This window comes from Lathyrus oleraceus, chromosome 6 (genome assembly GCF_024323335.1).
Source record: "Lathyrus oleraceus cultivar Zhongwan6 chromosome 6, CAAS_Psat_ZW6_1.0, whole genome shotgun sequence".
Lineage (NCBI taxonomy): Eukaryota > Viridiplantae > Streptophyta > Magnoliopsida > Fabales > Fabaceae > Lathyrus > Lathyrus oleraceus.
In genome coordinates this window covers 268,529,896-268,551,323 of record NC_066584.1, presented here as the reverse complement: position 1 = coordinate 268,551,323, position 21,428 = coordinate 268,529,896, and the positions used below count along the sequence as shown (strand labels likewise).

Below are 21,428 nucleotides of genomic sequence, written 5' to 3'. Positions count from 1 at the left end.
TGGGCAAAAAATCCATTTGAAGTGTGGAAATTAGTGAATTTTGAGTTTAAAGTGTAGTGTGCAAACCATGTCAAGGCAAAGTTTCTAAATTTGGCCAATTTTCAAGCCCTTCAGTTTTGATGATGCACGCCTCAAATGGAAAAACCTCCAACATCAAAGTTGTAGATCGTTTCAAGATAAATAAAATGGACTTAAATGTTACATCATTTGGATTTTTGATGAAGAAGTTATGGGCACTTGAAGTTGGACATTTTTGCCTTTTAATGCATTTGACCCAAAAGGACCTATAATGTCTTGCATTATCACATGTATTTCCTTTGAGATTATGAAATTTTGTCCAACATAACATTTGAAGTAGACATCTTAATATTTCCAATGCATTTGATCCCACCTCAAAATCATAAACAAAGAATGAGTTATGTCCTTGGGAAGTTGACCCAAAATTAGGGTTTCAGTCAAAATGACCTTTAATGTCTTGTAATGGGAGATGGCCTTACAAGCTTCAAATAAATTTTTGATGAACATGAAAGTTGTTCATATTGTCCTTAAGAACATTTTTTCTTTTGGAACCATCTCCATTTGACCAACACCTAAAGAGTTAGGTCTCAGTGCATTTCAAAGTAGTTAGATGAATTGACTGATCAACTTCTCAAGTCCATGACTCATACCTTGATGAATTGATGATTGATGACACTCAAATAAGTTCAAATATGCATGAAATTATAAATTAAAGAACTTCACTTGATTGTATTTGATCATGGGATAAGGTTTCTTCAAGAGCAAGGCATTGTGGTGCACAGATGAATTAGGGTTTCCTTGGGGCACAAACCTCAAACCCTTTGACTTGCTTTTATCAAAATGATGAATTGAGATGCTAGGGAGGCATACTTGATGGATGAGAGCTTTGGGAACCATTACCATGCTTGCTATCATCTCCTCTTGACCTTACCATTGCATAAGTGATCTCTTTGAAGCTCTTGACCTTGTGATGGCTCAAGCTACAAACAAAAGATGTTAGTGACATATTTTTGTGCTTTTGGTTAGTAAACAAAATAAGAAAAGCAATGATATACAATTCATACATGCTTGGTGATCTCAAACCACTCTCAAGAAGTCCCACCCAAAGGCAAAGGGAACCAAGATGCTAAGGATCCTTGAGGCAATGCAAATGCAATGTTATGATGGCATGAGGGATCTTAGGGGCGAAATGAGGGTCTTACAGTATGGTGTTGCTACTCTATGCCTAACTCCATATTTTCTTAAAAGTTTGTCAAATATTCTCGATATAAAGTGTGATCCTCCATCGCTTATGACTAAACGTGGCTTTCCAAATCTAGGGAATATATAGTTTTTAAATAGTTTGATTACTACCCTAGTTTCGTTTGTGGGTGCAGCTATAGCTTCAATCCACTTAGACACATAGTCTACGGGTACTAAGATATACCTGTTTCCTAAGGATGGTGGAAAAGGTCCCATGAAATCTATACCCCATACGTCAAAGAGTTCTACTTCCTGAATGTTTCTTAGAGGCATTTCATCACGCCTTGAAATGTTTCCAGTGCATTGGCATCTATCACACTTGACAATGCAAGCATAGACATCACGCCACATGGTAGGCCAGAATAGGCCAGCTTGAAGAATCTTGGCGTATGTCTTAGATGTGCTCGCATGTCCACCATAAGATGCAGAATGACAATGCTCGATAATACTATTTACCTCTTCTTCTTGAATGCAACGGTGAAAAATGCCATCTTTACCCCTTTTGAAAAGGAGTGGTTCGTCCCAATAGATGTTTCTCACATCGTGGAAGAGTTTCTTCTTGCGGTGGTAGTCAAGATCATGGGGTATTATATCAGCAGCTAGGTAATTAACGAATTCTGCAAACCAGGGTACGTTACTTATTGCTAAGGAATTTTGAGGGTGCTCATAAGGATCTAGGTTATTATCTTCAATGGTTTCTACTCTAGCTATCAGTCTATCATAGGCGAAATCATCATTTATGGGTACTAGTTCAGGTTTTAGATGTTCTAGCCTAGAAAGGTGATCGGCTACTACATTTTCAGTGCCTTTTTTTATCTCTTATGTCTAAATCAAACTCTTGTAGTAATAGAATCCATCGGAGTAACCTGGGCTTGGCATCTTTTTTACTTTATAGGTAACGAATGGCAGCATGATCGGTGTAAACTATAATTTTTGCTCCTACTAGATAAGATCTAAATTTGTCTATAGCGAAAACTACAACGAGTAATTCTTTTTCAGTTGTTGCATAGTTAAGTTGGGCATCATCTAGGGTTCTACTGGCATAATAAGTGATATGTAATTTTTTATCTTTCCTTTGTCCTAGAATGGCTCCAACTGCATAATCACTAGCATCGCACATTATCTCAAAAGGTTCCGACCAATCAGGTGGTTTCATAATGGGTGCAGATACTAATGCTTGCTTTAAAAGATTAAATGCGTCATTACATTATTCATCAAAAATGAATTCAGCATCTTTCATTAAAAGTCCAGTTAAAGGTTTGGTTATTTTGGAGAAGTCTTTAATGAAACGCCGGTAGAATCCAGCGTGTCCAAGAAAGCTTCGGACTTCTCTGATGGTTTTTGGGGGTTTTAGGTTTTCTATAACTTCTATTTTGGCTTTATCTACCTCTATACCTTTTTTGGAAACTATACATCCTAAAACTATTCCTTCAGTCACCATGAAATCACATTTTTCCTAGTTTAGCACGAGGTTCACCTCCACGCATCTCTCCAGGATTTTCTCAAGGTTAGCAACACAATTGTGGAAATCAAATCCGCAAACCGAGAAATCATCCATAAACACTTCCATGATACCATCTAGGTAATCTGCAAAGATTGACATCATGCAGCGTTGGAAAGTAGCTGGGGCATTGCAGAGGCCGAACGACATTCGTCTGTAGGCAAAAGTTCCATAAGGGCATGTAAAGGTAGTTTTTTCTTGATCTTCGGGGTGGATAGGTATTTGGAAGAATCCAGAGTATCCATCTAGATAAAAGAAGTAAGAGTGTCTGGCTAGACGCTCCAACATCTGGTCTATAAATGGTAAAGGGAAATGATCCTTCCTAGTTGCTTTATTTAATTTTCTATAATCTATACACATCCGCCATCCTCCTTCTAAATGTTTTGTTACATGTTCGCCTTTATCATTTTGCACGACTGTGATGCCTCCCTTTTTAAGTACTACATGCACAGCGCTCACCCACTTACTATCCGAGATCTGATAGATGATTCCTGCCTCAAGTAACTCAAGAACTTCCTTTTAAACTACATCACTCATTATAGGGTTTATTCTTCTCTGATGTTCCCTAGAGGGTTTTGAGTCTTCTTCGAGCGAAATCCAATGCATGCATACGGATGGACTTATACCTTTTAGGTCAGAGATATTATATCCTAAGGCTGAGGGATATCTTCGTATAACGTCTAAAAGTTGGTTTTTTTCCACTTAGCTTAAGGTAGCACTAACTATAACTGGACGGTTCATCTTTTCATCGAGGAACTCATATCTCAGGTTCTTAGGCAGTTCCTTAAGTTCTAAGGTTGGTTTCTTAGGGCATGGCATAGGATCTGGAGTAAGGGATAAACATTCGTAAAGGTTATCATCGATGTAGGGTTTCTTAAAGTCATCATCTTCCCTTATGAGAGTTGATGGTAACTTAATTGTTTTTATAATTTCTTTTTGTTCTATTCTCTAACACATTCATCAATGATATCTAAGGCATAACACGAGTCTCCCATCACAGGTTCCATAAGAAATTTCGAAAGTATAAATTCTATTTTCTCGTCACCTACCTCAAATGTCAACTTTCCTTTCTTGACATCTATTATGGCTCCTGCAGTCGATAAGAATGGTCTCCCTAGAAGGATTGGTATATCATTGTCCTCTTTGATGTCCATGACAACAAAATCAGTAGGGATAAATAACTGACCTATCCTAACAGGAACATCTTCTAAAATGCCTATCGGATATTTAACAGATCTATCGGCTAACTGAAGTGACATCTTAGTGGGCTATAATTCTCCTAAGTTTAACCTCTCACAAACTGCTAAAGGCATTAGGCTCACACTAGCTCCTAAGTCTAGAAAAGCTTTTTCGATGACATGATTACCCAAAAGGCAAGGAATGGAGAAGTTTCCAGGATCTTTATATTTCTTAGCTAATTTGTTCTCGGAAATAGCATTACATTCCAAAGGCTTCGGATCGTCAAGTCTACATTTGTTGGTAAGGATGTCTTTGAGAAACATTGCATAAGAAGGTATTTGGGTGATGGCTTCCGTGAAAGGGATTTCTACATGAAGTTTTTCAATAACTTTAATAAATTTTTGATATTGTTTATTGATCTGGGTTTGTTTGAGTCTTTGCGGATATGGTATAGGTGGTTTATATGGCGGGGGTGGTACGTAAGTTTTGTCTTTAGGTTCTTCTCCTTTTTCTCGAACTTCCTGGTTTTCAGATTCCTCTGGTTCCTTTACTTCGTCCGTGGGTTTGGTACATTCCTTAGAAGTTTCGGGTTCACTCAATCTAGGGTTTGGTGGCTCATCATAAGCGTTCCCACTTCATAGGATAATGGCATTGGCTTGTCCTCTCGGATTATGTTGAGGTTGTCCAGGGAATTGTCCTTCAGGTGTAGTCTGAGGGGCTTGGTTTAAAGCTACCTGAGAGATCTGGGTTTCAAGCATCTTGGTATGAGTAACTATTTGGTCAACCTTGGTTCCTAACTGAGTAATCAATTCGTTAACATGAATGTTTTGGTTCATGAACTCCTTGTTTTGTTGGGTTTGAGCGGTGATAAAATTTTCCATAATTTTCTCAAGGCTCGGTTTCGGTGGTACAGGTTGCATAGGTTGATTTGATCTAGGGGCTTGATAGCTAGGTCTCAGAGGTGCATTATTTTGGATAGGGTTATTGTTTTTATAGGAGAAGTTCAGATGATTCCTCCATCCAGGGTTAGACGTATTCGAGTATGGGTTCCCTTGGGTGTAGTTCACTTGCTCAAAGTGGGTTTCGTTTAATAGACTGCATTCTGCAGATTGGTGTCCTTTGGTTCCACATATCTCACAATCCGATGAAACTGCGGCAACAATATTCGGGTTTATGCACATATGCTCGACTTTGAGGGCTAATGCGTCCATTTTAGCTTGCATCATGTCTATAGATCTTAGTTCATGCACTCCTCCTTGGGCTTCCTTCTTCTCAACTGTCGCTCGTTCGACTCCCCATGATTGATGGTTTTGAGCCATATCTTCAATGAGGTCACTAGCTTCAGGATAAGGTTTGTTCATCAGAGCACCGCCTGCGGCAGCGTCGATGGTCATCTTTGTGTTATAGTGAAGTCCATTATAGAAGGTTTGAATGATTAACCAATTTTCTAAACCATGATATGGGCATGCTCGTAACAACTCTTAATATCTCTCCCAAGCTTCGAACAACGATTCTCCTTGGTTTTGGGTAAATCTAGTTATATGGTTTCGAAGAACGACGGTCTTACTCGGGGGAAAGTATCTAGCATGGAATACTCTTCTAAGGTTATCCCAAGTCGTAATGGAATTGGGTGGAAGGGAATCTAACCATGATAGGGCTTTATCTCTGAGGAAAAAAGGAAATAACTTAACGTATTGCCTCAGGAGAAGCTCCATTGGTTTTAAAAGTGTCTGCTAATTGAAGAAATATTTTTAAATGTTGGTTTGGGTTCTCAGTAGCGAGACCCGTGAATTGTCTCTATTACACTAGTTTCAACAGGGATGGTTTAAGTTCGAAATTATTAGCTAGGATGGTTGGGTTTACTATACTAGAACTAGGTTCTTCATTAGATGGTTGAGCGAAATCCCTAAGAGGTCTTTGGTTTTGATCTTCGGCCATAGCTCTCTTAATTCTATGAAAGAATAGACGTGCGCGAGCGTAACGTTCAGGTTCCGCCAGAGGGTATACTAAGCTTAAACTTCCGGTGCTGCGAGTTCTTCGCATTGACCGGCGGGAAATAGCCTAAGTCTAAACAATATAACAACAGGAAAATAAAATTTGACGAAATTGGTCCCCGGCAACGGCGCCAAAAACTTGATGCGTTGCTTTTCGCAAGTATACGAACGCGTCATAATAATATAAGAGATTGTCGAATCCATAGAGACCAAGTGTCAATCTATCTTTATCTATTGTTATGGTGTTTATCAAAGGCAATTAAAATAGGTGTTTTTGAAGTGCGCAATGAAAATTAAAGTGTTTAATAAAGATTAATTAATAAAGACAGGGTCGAATGTAATTCACATAATCAATTAATAATCCAAGTACTTGCTAATAGAACTACTTATGGGCAATGTTTCCTACTTTGAAAAGAACTAATTTAACAGGAACTGTCGCTTTCGCGTATTCAGAACCGAGTTGTACTCCCTAATCAAACCCTCTTATTGTCACTTATAAAAAGGCGCGCATCGTGTTAGAGTAGTAAACCTATTTTTAAGAAATATAGTATCTTGACTAAGTTGAAAAGTATTATAACCTGGATTTCTTAACCAAAAGAGGTTCTCACGAACCAGACTCTAAACTTATAAACTCGTCCGAAAATAGTTTTAAAATCTCTTTTCTTCTTAATGTTAAAATCTCCTAATGAACTAAACAAAGTGTTTTCCCTGTTTTTGAAATAGTTAAAAACAATTAAGTTTAAAAAGACGTTGGCCGGCTTTCGTTCTTACCCAATGGAATTGAAGTGCGGGAAAACTTAAGTTGAAAGTTAAAATAGCCCTTAAGTGTTTCTACGAACAATTGTACAGATTATCGGTTCAATTATGATCCTTACATTCTAACCTTATAAATTTAGCTAGACATGGTAAAGTAAAAGTGCATTAAAATAAATAAAAGTAGTGCGAGTGCGGAAAGTAAATAAAAGTAGTGCGAGTGCGGAAAATAAATAAAAGTAAAGCGAGTGCGAGGAAATAAATAAAAGTAAAGCGAGTGCGAGGAAATAAATAAAGTAAAGCGAGTTCGAGGAAATAAATAATTTAAAGCGAGTGCGAGAAATAAATGAAAGTAAAGCGAGTGCGAGGAAATAAATAATTTAAAGCGAGTGCGAGAAATAAATAAAGTAAAGCGAGTGCGAGGAAAATAAATAAAGTATAGCGAGTGCGGGAAATAAATAAGATAAAGACAAGTAATAAAAACCTGCTCCAAACAGAGGGTTGGATAAATTGCAAAGCGGAAATGAAAATGGTGGCAGGATTAACTTCCTTCCAAAGTGCTCCAAACTCGATTACAGACTCTATCACAGACTCGATTACACAATTGTGGTAACACTCCAATGCGAAGCGATTACCACTTTATAATACTGAATATATGCCTAAGTGAAACAAAGTTGCTCTGAGTTTGCCTCTGCTCTAAGTTTGGATGATTGTAAAAGTGATTTCGAGTTTCTATTTATAAGCAAGTAAAAAGATGGAAATGACAAGGATGCCCTTCAACTTGAAAATGGGAGGGAAAAACTTTCCTCTTGTGGCGCCCGCCACAAGGCCATGGCGCCCGCCACAAGCACAAAATGAGGCGCCTTAGTGGAGGTAGTGGGGAACGTGGGAGTTGAGGGAAGTTGAGCTTGAACACGTCATGGCAGGGTCTATGGCGCCAGCCATGGGGTAGGCCATAAGTACAAAATGCTGAATTTTAGGGTTTTTGGCTTTTTTTCGCTCCTTTTCTCGATCGGGGCTCCGATTAAAGTAAAAACCTGAAAACAACGGAAAACATAGCAATAACACAATAAAATAACAATAAAACAACTAGAATTCATGTGAAATCGGAGTCGAAAATACGGTAAATTTCAGTGTTATCAAGGATGTCGAAGGCGATGTTCTAGACATCTCTCCTGCAAAAAGGTCGGCTGTTAAGAAGTGTCCAGGAAAAGTTGCAGCTGTTCATTTAGACAACATCTCTTTTCACTTAGAAGACGGTGCTGCTAAATGGAAGTTTGTCATTCAGAGGAGGGTAGCGGTTGAGAGAGAGTTGGGAAAAGAGGCTGTTGAAGTAAAGGAAGTCATGGATTTAATCAAGAATGCTGGATTGATAAAGACTGTGGTTGCTCTGCTCCAATGCTATGAGGGGTTGGTGAAAGAATTTGTTGTAAATATCCCTGAGGAGATTTCTCAAAGAAGCAGCAGGGAATTTTGCAAGTTTTTGTAAGAGGAAGGTGTGTGACATTCTTACCAACCATCATCAACAAGTTCCTAGGGAGAGGAACTGATGGAGGAATAGACTAAAGACTACATACAATGAGGTCTATAGGGTTATTACAGTTGGCCAAGTTAAGCAATGGCCTAGTAGGAATCACTTATCAGCTGGCAAGCTCACTGTCAAATATGCCATCTTACACAAGATTGGTTCAGCCAATTTGGTGCCTACTAATCATATCTCTACCATCTCCATTGGTCTTGGAAGAATCATTCATGCAATTGGAACCAAGATAAACTATGACTTTCGAAAGTTTATATTTGATCAAACCATCAGACATGCCTCCAAAAATACTGCGAAGTTGCCAATTGCCTTCCCATCCATTATTTGTGGTATTATCTTGAGTCAACGACCAGTCATTCTCAATACAAGTGACATGCCAAGTAGAAGAAAACCCCCTCTATCCATTCATTATAAGCTGTTTGAGGGAAGTCATGTCAATGATGTTGTTATGACATCTGCCAGAAGGGAGCCTGCATCTCAAGGGAGCTTAATTGACCAACTGAAAGATACCTGCACGGAATTGGAGAATGGTATAAGGGTGGCCAAGGCAAGAAAAGAAACTTTGGAAGTTCTTATCTGCAGCATGGAAAAGGAAGAAATGGAGAAGGCTACTAAGAATGCAGATGCAAAAGCCCAATCCAGTGGCAGCTCTGAAAGCTCTAAAGACTATGAAGGTGAAGGTGATACTTCTTCCTCTGATTGATGGTTCCCCCCTCCCTCCCCCTTTGTGTGTTGAAGACTGAAGATGGTGTAAAGGGTGCTGTGAAGATTGTGGTGGATGATATTCTGGAAGCTGTTCTGCTGTTGCTGTATGGATGCTGAAGTTTTATTGTTTTTGAAAAAAAATGTGTAATTTGTGGCAGTCCTTATTGATACCTGTTTGTAATATTTTGGGCTCTTAATGAGTTCCTTGGATTTGTTCATTATCTCAGCTATCACAGCTGTGTATAATGATGGTTTGTATTGCTTAACTATTATGTTTTAACATGTTTAATGTTATAACATCTGTCCTGACATTCTCTGATAGACTAATTGACATTTATTTTGTCTAATTGGTCACCTTTGGTCAATTTTGACTAAAAAGGGGGAAGTTTTAATGTGGAATGTGGAAGCAGTTGTGGAGTGGTGAGTTGTATGTAGCTGAACTGAAGGACAACCATTATTGAAGGAAGTGCACAAGTGTTAAAACAAAATGCTATTATGTTTACAGATGTCAAAGAGGATGTCTGATATGGTGTACAGGTGTTGATGTTGAAGCATATGCCAGAATGACATTCTAGCTGGTACAGGTGCTGGAGTTACAGTAGCTGTTATTTGATGTATGCACAGATTTAGGGGGAGAAGGAGTACCCTTGTGCATTTGTGTGTCTTACTAGTTGCATCCATAACTAGTAATTCTGTTTTTGTTGCACAGAATTAGGGGGAGGAGAAGTACCCTTGTGCATGTGTGTATTACTAGTAACTATAAGCTAGTAATTGTGTTGCTTCTGCTGCTGTTTAAACTACTGTTATGTTGTTTAACTGCTGATAGTTTACCTTGCGAACAAAAAGGACAGATATATGTTTTAGCCAAAATTTGCTAAAGGGGGAGTTTGTTGATTCTTAATATTGGCAGCAATTTTGATAAAACAAAGAGTGTTCACAAGATGTTATGTGTGATGTCTTAACATAAGATATCCTATGTACCTGCTGGAGTTCAAGAACATGTTCATGCAGGATTGTTTCAGAATGTCATACACAAGATCATGGCATCTGATATGGGATGTACCTGCTGGAGCTTAAATGAAAGACATGTTCATACAGGATTGTTTCAAGATGTCATACACAAGGTCATGGCATCTGATATGGTTGTACCTGCTGGAAGTTATAAAAGGAATTATTGAATTATGCAAGATTTTTCCTGGATGTCAGACCCGATGTCATGACATCTTGTACACAGAACATTCAATGTGAATGTTTGGTGTTTTGTGATTGCACAATTAATGGCAATCTATGTATGATTAAAGATCTGATTAGCTGGCGCATTCAATCATGGATTACAACCTGATTTACTTATTTTCCGTGGAGATCTAACCAGCTGTTATAAAAAGATTTGATTGGAAAATAGATTTATGGTTTTCAAGATGTCCAAGCCCAACTGAAAGCTTCTATAAAAATGGACTTAGAAAACCTGTTTTAACACACAACCAATACTGAGCAAAATATAGTGAGAGAGCTAGGGTTTGTGTCTGTTTAGTCGTAAGACTTGTAAGCCATTCAAGTCATCTTTTGATGATTGAATTGGACTGATTTGTGGTTGTAATTTGTCACTCTAAAGCTGTTAAGCAAGAGTGTGTGTCTACTTGATCAAAGCTGTGAAGCAAGATCAAGTGTGTGTCTTCTAGATCAAATTTGTGAAGCAAGATCAAGAGTGTCTCTTCTTGATTGAAACTGTGAAGTAAAATCAAGAGTGTGTTATTGAAAAGTGTTTTCTTTTCTCAAGGGATTGTTGTTTAAGATCACATGTGTGATTGTAGGGAAGTGAGTGGGTTCTCATATCTAAGAATGCTTAGGTAGAAATTGCACGGGTAGAGATTAGGTGAGGAAGACTGTAACTTGTTGAAGTGTACAGAGAGTCTTTGAACTGATTCTATTTTAGTGAATTTCCTTCCTGGCTTGGTAGCCCCCAGATGTAGGTGAGTTGGACCGGACTGGGTTAACAATTGCTTGTGTATTTTCTGCATTACCTTTCTATATCTTTCTTCTGTTAGTGTAATTCAGATATTAGTGTCGTGACATTACATTCGACCTCTCATATCTGATACCAGAATTTCAATAATGACCATTTCTCCACCAACTCTGAATCCAATGTATTTGAAGCTTTAGTTGACGATGACTGAGCGAGAATCTTTGATAGAAGACAGTTGTAGAGCAAAGTCTTGTCAGGATGCAGTTACGTGCGAAATCCCTAATTTTTGCCTAGATTGCCCCAGGGTGAGGTACTCAATCTAGCGGGATATATATGTATTCATTTTTTCAGGTCTCAAACTTTTGCCTGGACCGCCCTTTCGGGTTTTCAATCCACCGAGACGCTCATTTTTGCCTAAGTCGCCCTTTCGGATTTTCAACTTAGCGAGCTATTCTGTTTGTATTTTAGGCGAAGTATTTCTTGACTGCATTTGAATTCACAGGACGAGTGAAGTCCTCCCCATCCATAGTCGTAAGCAACAAAGCGCCGCATGAAAAGGCTCTCTTAACAACATATGGACCTTCAAAGTTTGGAGTCCACTTGCCTCTGGAATCGGGTGCGAAAGACAAGACTTTCTTGAGCACGAGGTCACCTTCTCGTAACACCTGAGGCTTGACCTTCTTATCAAAGGCTTTCTTCATCCTTTGCTGATATAACTGACCATGGCACATGGTAGTTAATATCTTCTCTTCAATCAAATTCAGTTGGTCATAACGACTCTAGACCCATTCAGCCTCAGTTAACTTGGCTTCCATCAAGACTCTCATTGATCGGATCTCAACCTCCACGGGGAGCACAACCTCCATGCCATATACAAGAGAGAAAGGGGTTGCCCCTATTGAAGTGCGGACAGATGTACGATAACCATGCAAAGCAAATGGCAGCATCTCATGCCAATCTTTGTATGTAACAACCATCTTCTGAATAATCTTCTTGATGTTCTTGTTAACAGCTTCAACAACCTCATTCATCTTGGGTCTATAGGGAGAAGAATTATGGTGTGCAATCTTGAACTGGCTACACAACTCTTTCATCATCTTGTTGTTCAAGTTAGATCCATTATCAGTAATGATCTTGTCTGGCACACCATATCGACATATGAGTTGATTCTTGATAAACTTCACAACCACCTGCCTGGTCACATTCGCATATGATGCCGCTTCAACCCACTTGGTGAAGTAATCAATAGCTACGAGAATAAAACAGTGACCGTTAGACGCTTTCGGCTCAATCATGCCAATCATGTCAATTCCCCACATGGAGAAAGGCCAAAGTGAAGAAATAACATTCAGAAGTGTCGGGGGAATATGAATCTTATCCGCATAAATCTGAAACTTATGGCATTTCTTCACATATTTGCAGCAGTCAGACTCCATTGTCAGTCAATAGTAGCCTGCTCTCAACATCTTCTTTGCCATGGCATATCCGTTGGAATGAGTACCAAATGAACCCTCATGGACTTCAATCATCAACAGGTTTGCTTCGTGTCTATCCACGCATCTGAGCAGAACCATGTCAAAATTCCTCTTGTAAAGCACATCACCATTAAGGTAGAAACTGCCAGACAATCTCCTCAAAGTCTTCCTGTCTTTAACAGATGCCCCAGGCGGGTAAATCTGACTCTGAAGAAAACACTTGATTACATAATACCATGGCTTATCATCTTTCACTTCTTCAACTGCAAACACATGAGCTGGTCTATCCAAACGCATCACGGAAATATTGGGGACTTCATTCCAGTAATTCACCACAATCATTGAAGCAAGCGTAGCAAGAGCATCTGCCATCCGATTCTCATCTCGAGTAATATGATGGAAGTCAACCTCAGTAAAGAAAGTTGAAATCCTCCTCGCATAATCTCTATATGGGATGAGGCCAGGCTGATTCATCTCCCATTCACCCTTAATCTGATTAACAACAAGGTCCGAATCACCATAAATATCAAGATGTTTGATCCTAAGATCAATACACTCTTCCAAACCCATAATACAGGCCTCATACTCCGCCATATTATTCGTGCATTTGAAAGTTAGCCTTGCTGTAAAAGGAAAATGTGGGCATTGAGGAGTAATAATCACTGCCCCAATACCATTTCCATACTGATTAACAACACCATCAAACACCATACTCCATCGGGGACCAGGTTCTGGCCCTTCATCGAGCGTAGGCTCATCACTGTCTTTCATCTTCAAATACAGAATCTCCTCATCAGGGAAGTCATACTACACAGACTGATAATCCTCACTTGGTTGATGTGCCAAGTGGTCAGCCAAGATACTACCATTAAGAGCTTTTTGAGCTTGAAACTCAATATCATATTCAGATAACAACATCTGCCAACGGGAAATCCTCCCAGTTAATGCAGGCTTCTCAAAGATATACTTGATCGGATCCATTTTGGATATCAACCAAGTCATATGATTTAACATATACTGGCGTAAGCGCTTAGCAGCCCAAGCCAAAGCACAACATGTCTTCTCAAGCATTGAGTACCAAGACTCACAATCAGTAAACTTCTTACTCAATTAGTATATTTCATATTCTTTCTTTCCTAATTCATCCTGTTGACAAAGGACACAACCCATGGAGTCATCAATCACAGTCAGATACATAATCAATGGTCTCCCTTCAATAGGCGGAGACAAAATCGAAGGCTCAGACAAATACTCTTTAATACTGTCAAAAGCTTTCTGGCAATCCTCGGTCCAATCATGACACTGATCTTTCCGGAGGATCATGAATATAGGCGCACATGTGGCAGTCATGTGGGATATAAATTTGGAAATGTAATTCAAGCGGCCAAGAAAACCTCGGACTTGCTTCTCAGTTTTGGGCGCAGGCATCTCTTGTATTGCTTTGACCTTGGGAGGATCAACTTCAATACCTCTTTCACTGACAATAAAGCCCAATAACTTGCTGGAACGTACTCCAAATGTACACTTGTTCGGATTCAGACGGAGTTTGTACTTCCTCAAACGCGGAAAAAGCTTCAACAAGTGTTCTACATGTTCAACTTCCGTTTTCGACATTGCAATCATATCATCAACATACACCTCAATCTCCTTGTGCATCATATCATGAAACAAGGTAGTCATATCACGCTGATACGTGGCTCCGGCGTTCTTCAAACCGAAGGGTGTCACTCGATAACAGAATATTCCCCAAGGTGTGATGAATGTTGTCTTCTCCATATCCTTGGGTGCCATTTTAGTCTGATTATAACCGGAAAATCCGTCCATAAATGAGAAGACATTGAATTTGGTCGTATTATCTACCAACATATCAATATGTGGTAGAGGAAAATCATCCTTCGGACTAGCTTTATTCAAGTCACGGTAATCCACACTAATTCGAACTTTTCCATCTTTCTTAGGCACAGGCACAATATTGGCCACCCATTGAGGATATGTAGAAGTCACCAGAAACCCTGCATCAATTTGCTTCTGAACTTCTTCTTTAATCTTCACTACCATATCAGGATGAGTTCTTCTGAGCTTCTGCTTCACAGGCATACACTCAAACTTCAATGGAAAGAAATGTTGTACGATATCAGTATCTAGATCAGGCATGTCTTCATATGACCAGGAAAAGACGTCGACATATTCTCGTAGCAACTCGATCAACCCCTTCTTAACAGACTCTTCAAGGAGTGCCCCAATCTTCACTTTACGAATGCAGTCTTAAGACCCCAAGTTGACTGTTTCCAGAGTCTCGAGATGCGGATGAATGATCTTCTCCTCGTGCTCAAGTAGACGGGTAATCTCATCAGGAATCTCTTCATCATCTTCTTCTGCCTCAAATACAGGGCACTCAAAGTTGGGAGATGGTGTTGGATCATTATGTTCAATAGGTTTGATCAACCTGCATAATGATTTTGAGTATAAAAGAGATTTCAGAATTCAAACAAGGCAAATCATTATGCAGATGAAAAGATTGATTTTATTTTATTTTTTAGGGTTTTATGGTGATCACCAATTTCATGCAAAAAAGCAAAAAAAGCAAAAAAAAATTTGGAAAAACAAACATTTAACATGTGACTATTGAATGAATATCATTGTATTAATCAAATTGTGCCAACAATGTCTTCACTTCTCCATTTGGCATGAGAGAAGGGTTTTCAAACAAAATGAACACATTACGTTGACTTATGGATAACTGTTGGAACATCAACAACGACCCAATTATTATAGATTCCGCCAGGTATGACAAAGTTGCCAAGGTCTTCCTCTTCATCATCTTCAATGATAGCAGCAGCTTCCTGATCTTCAACCGTGTGGATGAAACCTCCACTCTAGAACAACCCACGCTCATTGGAAATGCCAGAAGAATACCCTATGCCAGCTCGGGACTTGTTATCTTCCAACTTTATTATTTTCCCCAAACCAATAGTTGCACCATGCTCAATGGCCAACTTTGCATCGTTGTAGGAGACAAATGAAGAAAGTCCTTTTCTTGAAGGCTCATCAATAGAAAAGGCTTGGAACGGAGTCCCAAACTGATCCTCAGCATTAATATAGGAGAAGGAAGATAAGTGACTCACCAATAGAGCTTTCTCTCCCCCTATCACCACCAACTTTTTGTTCTTCACCAACTTCAATTTTTGGTGTAGGGTGGATGTCACGGCGCTTGGCTCGTGAATCCATGGTCTGCCAAGCAAACAACTATAAGACAGATGAATATCCATGACCTGGAAAGTGATCTAGAAATCACTAGGTCCAATCTTGATCGAGAGATCTAATTCGCCGATCACGGTTTTACGCTATCCATCAAACGCCTTCACAACCGCTCCACTCTGCCTCATGGGAGGCCCCTGATATGAAAGTTTAGCCATAGTGGATTTTGGAAACACATTAAGCGATAATCATGTGTCCACCAACACATTGGACAGGGCATCATCCTTACAGTTCATAGATATGTGTAAAGCCAAATTGTGACATCGTGGTCCACGAATGCCACGTCCAACACCCTCTGCAAAGCTTCGCGGTGTGGCTCAGAATTCATCAACAAAGATAAGAAAAATATCTTTGAGGGAGTTTGTAGCAGCTGATCAACAACATTATATTCACTCCTTTTGATGAGCCTCAATATCTCATCATTATCCTCTTTCAAAATGCTAGACTGGGCAACCAGGATATGAGTGTTATTGTTCTTGACAACAACATGGTCAACAACAGAAACAGGATTGTTCGAAGAAGAAGTCCCCACAGGATCGACAGGATTAACAATAGCCTTCTTCACAATGTCTTCATGGGGTTTCAGCTGCGCCGAGAAAACACGACCACTATGGGTCACACCACTGACATCTGAAATACTTACAACAAAGGTTGAGGGAAACGACACCTCCTTCCCATCTTCCAACATAACTGCATTATATCGGTAGGGAACATCTTTGTCTGATACATACGAAGCAGGGCCCGCTGGCTTGATCACAAGAGCTGGTGATACCTTCTTGTTGTTGCCATCAAACATGACGACAACATGCTCAGGAATTCTAAATACAGGGGAGACAACATCAACTTCATCCTCATTGCAATTCTGAAGTATTTCAATCATTCCCTGATCAATCAACTCTTGGATGTCCTTTCTTACTCGACGGCATCCTCTCTCATTGATAGTGCGCACCTGGCACCTATCATGGTCATGCTCGTAGTGACTGTGTTCACACAATAACTTGTACATCTCGACCAAAGACTGCCTTATGTCATTCACATACAGGACTTTATACTTGCTAGGAGAACCCTGGACCATATTAACTGCAACCTTCCCATGCTCGGGCAATGGGTTCTTCTTCACATTCGGACCTACGTCCTCAAAAAACAATATCCCACTTCTTACAAGGTCTTGCACCTTGGTCTTCAGAGGGTAACAGTTCTCCACATCATGTCCGGGAGCACCGGAATGATATACATAGTGAAGCTCTGGCTTATACCACCACTGAGGATTGGTTGGTACAGTAGGAGGATCTCGTGGAGTTATCATCTTCCTATCAATCAAGGAAGGATAAAGCTTAGCATATGTCATCGGAATCGGGTCAAAAGACACCCTCTTCCCCTCGCAGTTGTTGGTGTTGGTGTTATTATTGTTGCGAGGCTGGTAGGCCTGTTGTTATTGATGATGTTGTTGTTGTTATTGATGATGCACTTCTCTAAAAGCAGGTGCTATATGAGCCACCTGGTGTTGGTCGATGGCAGGACGCACGTTCTTCCTCCTTACATAAGGCTTTCTTTTGATATGAGAGGACACATCATGTGTCTCTCCCTCCTTCTTCCTAGAAAAGCCTCCATATTTCTTTGCTGAGGAGTTGTCTTCTCTGGATAACCGTCCTTCACGGACCCCTTCTTCCAATCTCATTCCCATATTCTCCATTTCGGTGAAGTCTGAAGGAGAACTGGAAATCATTCTTTCATAATAGAAAGAGCTAAAAGTCTTCCAGAAGATCTTTGTCATCTCCTTCTCTTCTAGGGGTGGCACTATCTGAGCTGCCAACTATCACCATCTTTGGGCGTACTCCTTGAAGGTTTCTTTCTCTTTCTGGGACATCGCCCTCAATTGGTCCCTGTCTGAAGCCATATCCATATTATATTTATACTGCTTGACGAAGGCCTCGCCTAGATCGTTGAAAGTGCGGATGCTTGCACTCTCCAGCCCCATATACCACCGGAGCGCAACACCAGTCAGGCTATCCTGAAAATAGTGGATCAGCAGTTGATCATTGTCAGTCTGTGTTGACATCTTACGAGCATACATCACAAGATGACTGAGCGGACAAGTATTTCCCTTATATTTCTCAAATTCGGGCACTTTGAATTTAATAGGGATCTTCATGTTGGGCACCAGGCACAACTCAGCAACACTTTTACCAAAGAGGTCCTTACCCCTCAGAGTCTTCAATTCCTTGCTTAGCTCAAGGAATTGGTCTTTCATCTCATCCATCTTTTCATATACATCTGGGCCCTAAGATGGCTTGGAATGATAGATGGTGTCTTCAACTCGTGGGAGAGTGTGCATAACGGAAGGTGGCATAGACAGGACCGGGATAGATGTCGGCAAAGAAGCGAGAGTAGGAGCAAAACCCTCTGGTATGTAATTAGCAGGCATTCCCCAAGGGAACCCGGATGGCATAGACAGAGCAAAGTGGAATGTTGCAATAGGCACAGTTGACATTGCTATCTCAGATATAACCGTCCTCGCGGGAGGAGTTGCAGGAGTTGGCGAAGCTTGGCTCAGTGCGGCCAGAACTGACTCCATCATGGTAGTCAGTCTAGCTATCTCTTCCTTCAAGTCCCTGTTCTCTTGCTCTAAATTCTCCATTATCTTCGGATAATTGGCCCTAGTATTGTAACGGTATGTAAGACCCTAATTTTGACCCTAAGATCCCTCGTGGCATCATATCATTGCTCTTTGCATCTTGGCTCCTTAAACCTAGGGTTGGGACTTGTCTGAGTTGGTTTGAGACCACCAACCATGCTTGAATTGTATATTATTTCTCTTCTTATTTTGTTTACAAACGAAAAGCACAAAAATATGTCATTAACTTTGTTTGTTTTGAAGCTCAAGCAGTCATGTGATCCAAGGCTCCTAGGAGACCCCTATGCCCATTGAAGTGGCCAAATGGAGATGAAAGCAAGCATGACAATGGTTCCCAAAGCTCTCAATCATCATATATGTCTTCCAAGTATCTCAATTTTTCAATTTGATCAAGATAAACCAAAGGGCTTGAGGATTGTTTCCCAAGGAAACTTTAATTCAACTGTGCATTGACTGTGCCTTGCTCATGAAGCAAGCTCAACCTATGATCAAATGCAATCAAGGGAAGTTCTTTCATTCATCATTTTATGCATATTTGAGCTTATGTGAGTGTCCTCGATCATTTATTCATCAAGATTTGAAGTTTGGCTTTGAGAAGTTGATCAGTCAATTCATTTGACTATTTTGAAATCCACTGAGACCTAACTTTTGATGTGTTTGTCAAAAGAAGATGACCACAAGAGAAAACATGTTCTTTGGTACCATGTTAACAACTTTCATGTTCATCAAAATTTTATTTGAAACATGGAAGGTCATCATTCATTTCAAAACATTATAGGTCATTTTGACTGAAACCCTAATTTTGGGTCAACTTCCCAAGGACCTAACTCCTTCATTTTTTATGATTTTGAGGTGAGACCAAGTGAATTGGAAATTTTAAGATGTTTAATTCAAATGTTATGTTGGACAAAATTTCATAATCCTAAAAGAAACACATGTGATAATACAAAACATTATAGGTCACTTTTGACCAAAGTCATTGAAATGTGAAAAAGTCCAACTTCAAGTGCCCATAACATTCTCATTCAAAATCCAAATGATGCAAAATTTAAGTCCATATTTATTGTCTTGAAAATATATATAACGTTTATGTTGAAGGTTTTGTCATTTTAGGCTTGCATCATTGAAACAGAAGGGCTTGAAGTTGGTCCATTTTGGCAAAATTCTCAAATACATGTTTTGTACCTTGAACTTCATGGCTAGTTTTCAATATTTTCCATACTCCAAATGGATTTTTGTTCAACATAACTTTTGTTCCTTATGTAAAGACCTTTCCAACCATTACCTACATGCTTATGTTTCAATTTTCCAAATGGCATTTTCGAAGAGGTGAAGTTTTGTGATCAATTATGCATAACATGTTAAACTTCCATGCACAAGCTAATGCATTGCCACCTGCATGTCCAAACTTGATTCATTTGAGTTTAGCATGTAAAACCAATTGCTTTTGGGCCTCACATGCGCCTGTACAGGCCCCATGCATGGAGGACCCAACTTCACATGCACACGAGTTTCCCACCATTTTGCATCAGCTGTGGCTATAAATAGAAGGCATTGCTCACTTCATTTGGCAACCTGAAGGCGCCTGAACCTCTGCTGAACTAATTCCCCACCCTTTCACCAAAGGAATTTCGAAATTTCACTTCAATTTCAAGCTTGAATTTCAACTTCCCTGGTTGATCTTCACCTTCAAATTCCTTAGCCTTGCTTCATTGTTACTTCAAGATCAAGCTGCACTCAAGGATTGGATTGGATCAAGCTTACAAAAGCTGCACTTCAAAGGTTTTCACTATAACTGTTTTGATTCGAATCTCTCTTATTATTGTGCATTGCTTGGTTTGGTTGGCATTTCTGAAGTCCTCATTTGAGAGGCAATCGATTGGTGGTTTTAATTTTGAGAATTGGTTAAGTTCAGGTTAAACACCTTGTTTTTCAACCTCAGATTTCTTCTTCCATAAGATTCTTGAGCAAAAACTAAGGTCACAGGGGTGATGTACATCACCCCAGCTTTCGATTGGTATATGGATCACGTGCTATGGTTGAGGTTATAAAACCTGCAACTGGTGGCGTTTTCTAGCCTTCTCACCGGAGAAGACGGTGGTATCCACCATCGTCCCCACGCGTCCAAAGCCTGACCATTGGATGAGTGTTTCCGGATCTAATCCTAGCCATATGTTGTTATGACTTTATTTAATGATGAATCCCACATTGTTGACCAGGGTGTATCATGCGCGCGCGTTTCCCAGTCATGTGATCAGCCACGTCAGTTAATGAAGTGGTATCTGACGCCTGTGGATTTTTCCAATTTTTGAATTTTCATTTTATTTTCTTTTATTCCCTTTTATTTCTTTTATTTGTTCATTTTATTTCATGTATTATTTTAAATCCAAAAAATACCAAAAATATGTTTTACATTTCTTGACTTCTAATCTTCCTTTCACTTCTGTTTACCATTGATTGATGTTTATTTCATTCATGTTTGATCAATGTGTTTGGGTTATGTCTTTTGAATTTCAGCTTTGTATATTCCATTTCCATCTTCATCTTCTTCTTTTTCTTTTGACCAATGAGTTAATGATTTGTGGTTAGCCTTGACGTTATGAGAGGCTTAACCTTCTTTGATCCAAATCAAATTCATATTGATCAAAGATCAAGTGAATTGCTTTGTGTCCAAGATAGGTTGCTTCTTGGTCAAGCAAAAAACCTAAAATCCATACAAGGTCATTCTTCTTTTCTTTTGGCATGGCAAGTTGTAAGAGCTTGGCTTACTATCATGATCTCTAACTTGTGTTTGTTTGCCTATAGTTTCATTGACCGACCTCAGATAGGTGTGACTATTACATTAGTCCACTTACGATTGCTTAACATAGCGCTTAATTTCCTTATGGCACACTAAAACTAACTACTAATTACTAACTTTTAATTCAAGCATATAATTCTTGCAATTTACTTTAATGAAATTTAATTTCTTGCTCATTTAATTCATATTGTCTTTTTCCCTTTGCTCATTTGAGCTCATGTTTATGTTTATGCCATTTGCCTTTTGCTCACTTGAGCATATTATTGTGTATATACTATTGCCTTGTGCTTTGTTTTGTTTTTGTTTGTGTAAACCCAATGCAAAAGGAGAAAGGACTTAGAATTAGGACCTTACTTATGCTTAAT

General features: G+C 39.4%; 1 non-coding gene across 1 annotated transcript; it reads left to right on the top strand.

The window, feature by feature from the left end:
• Positions 1-5,389: 5,389 nt before the first annotated feature.
• Positions 5,390-5,496, top strand: LOC127099216 (small nucleolar RNA R71). The gene has a single exon (XR_007793746.1). It is a non-coding gene; the product is annotated as a small nucleolar RNA R71 (small nucleolar RNA).
• The last annotated feature ends 15,932 nt before the right edge of the window (positions 5,497-21,428 follow it).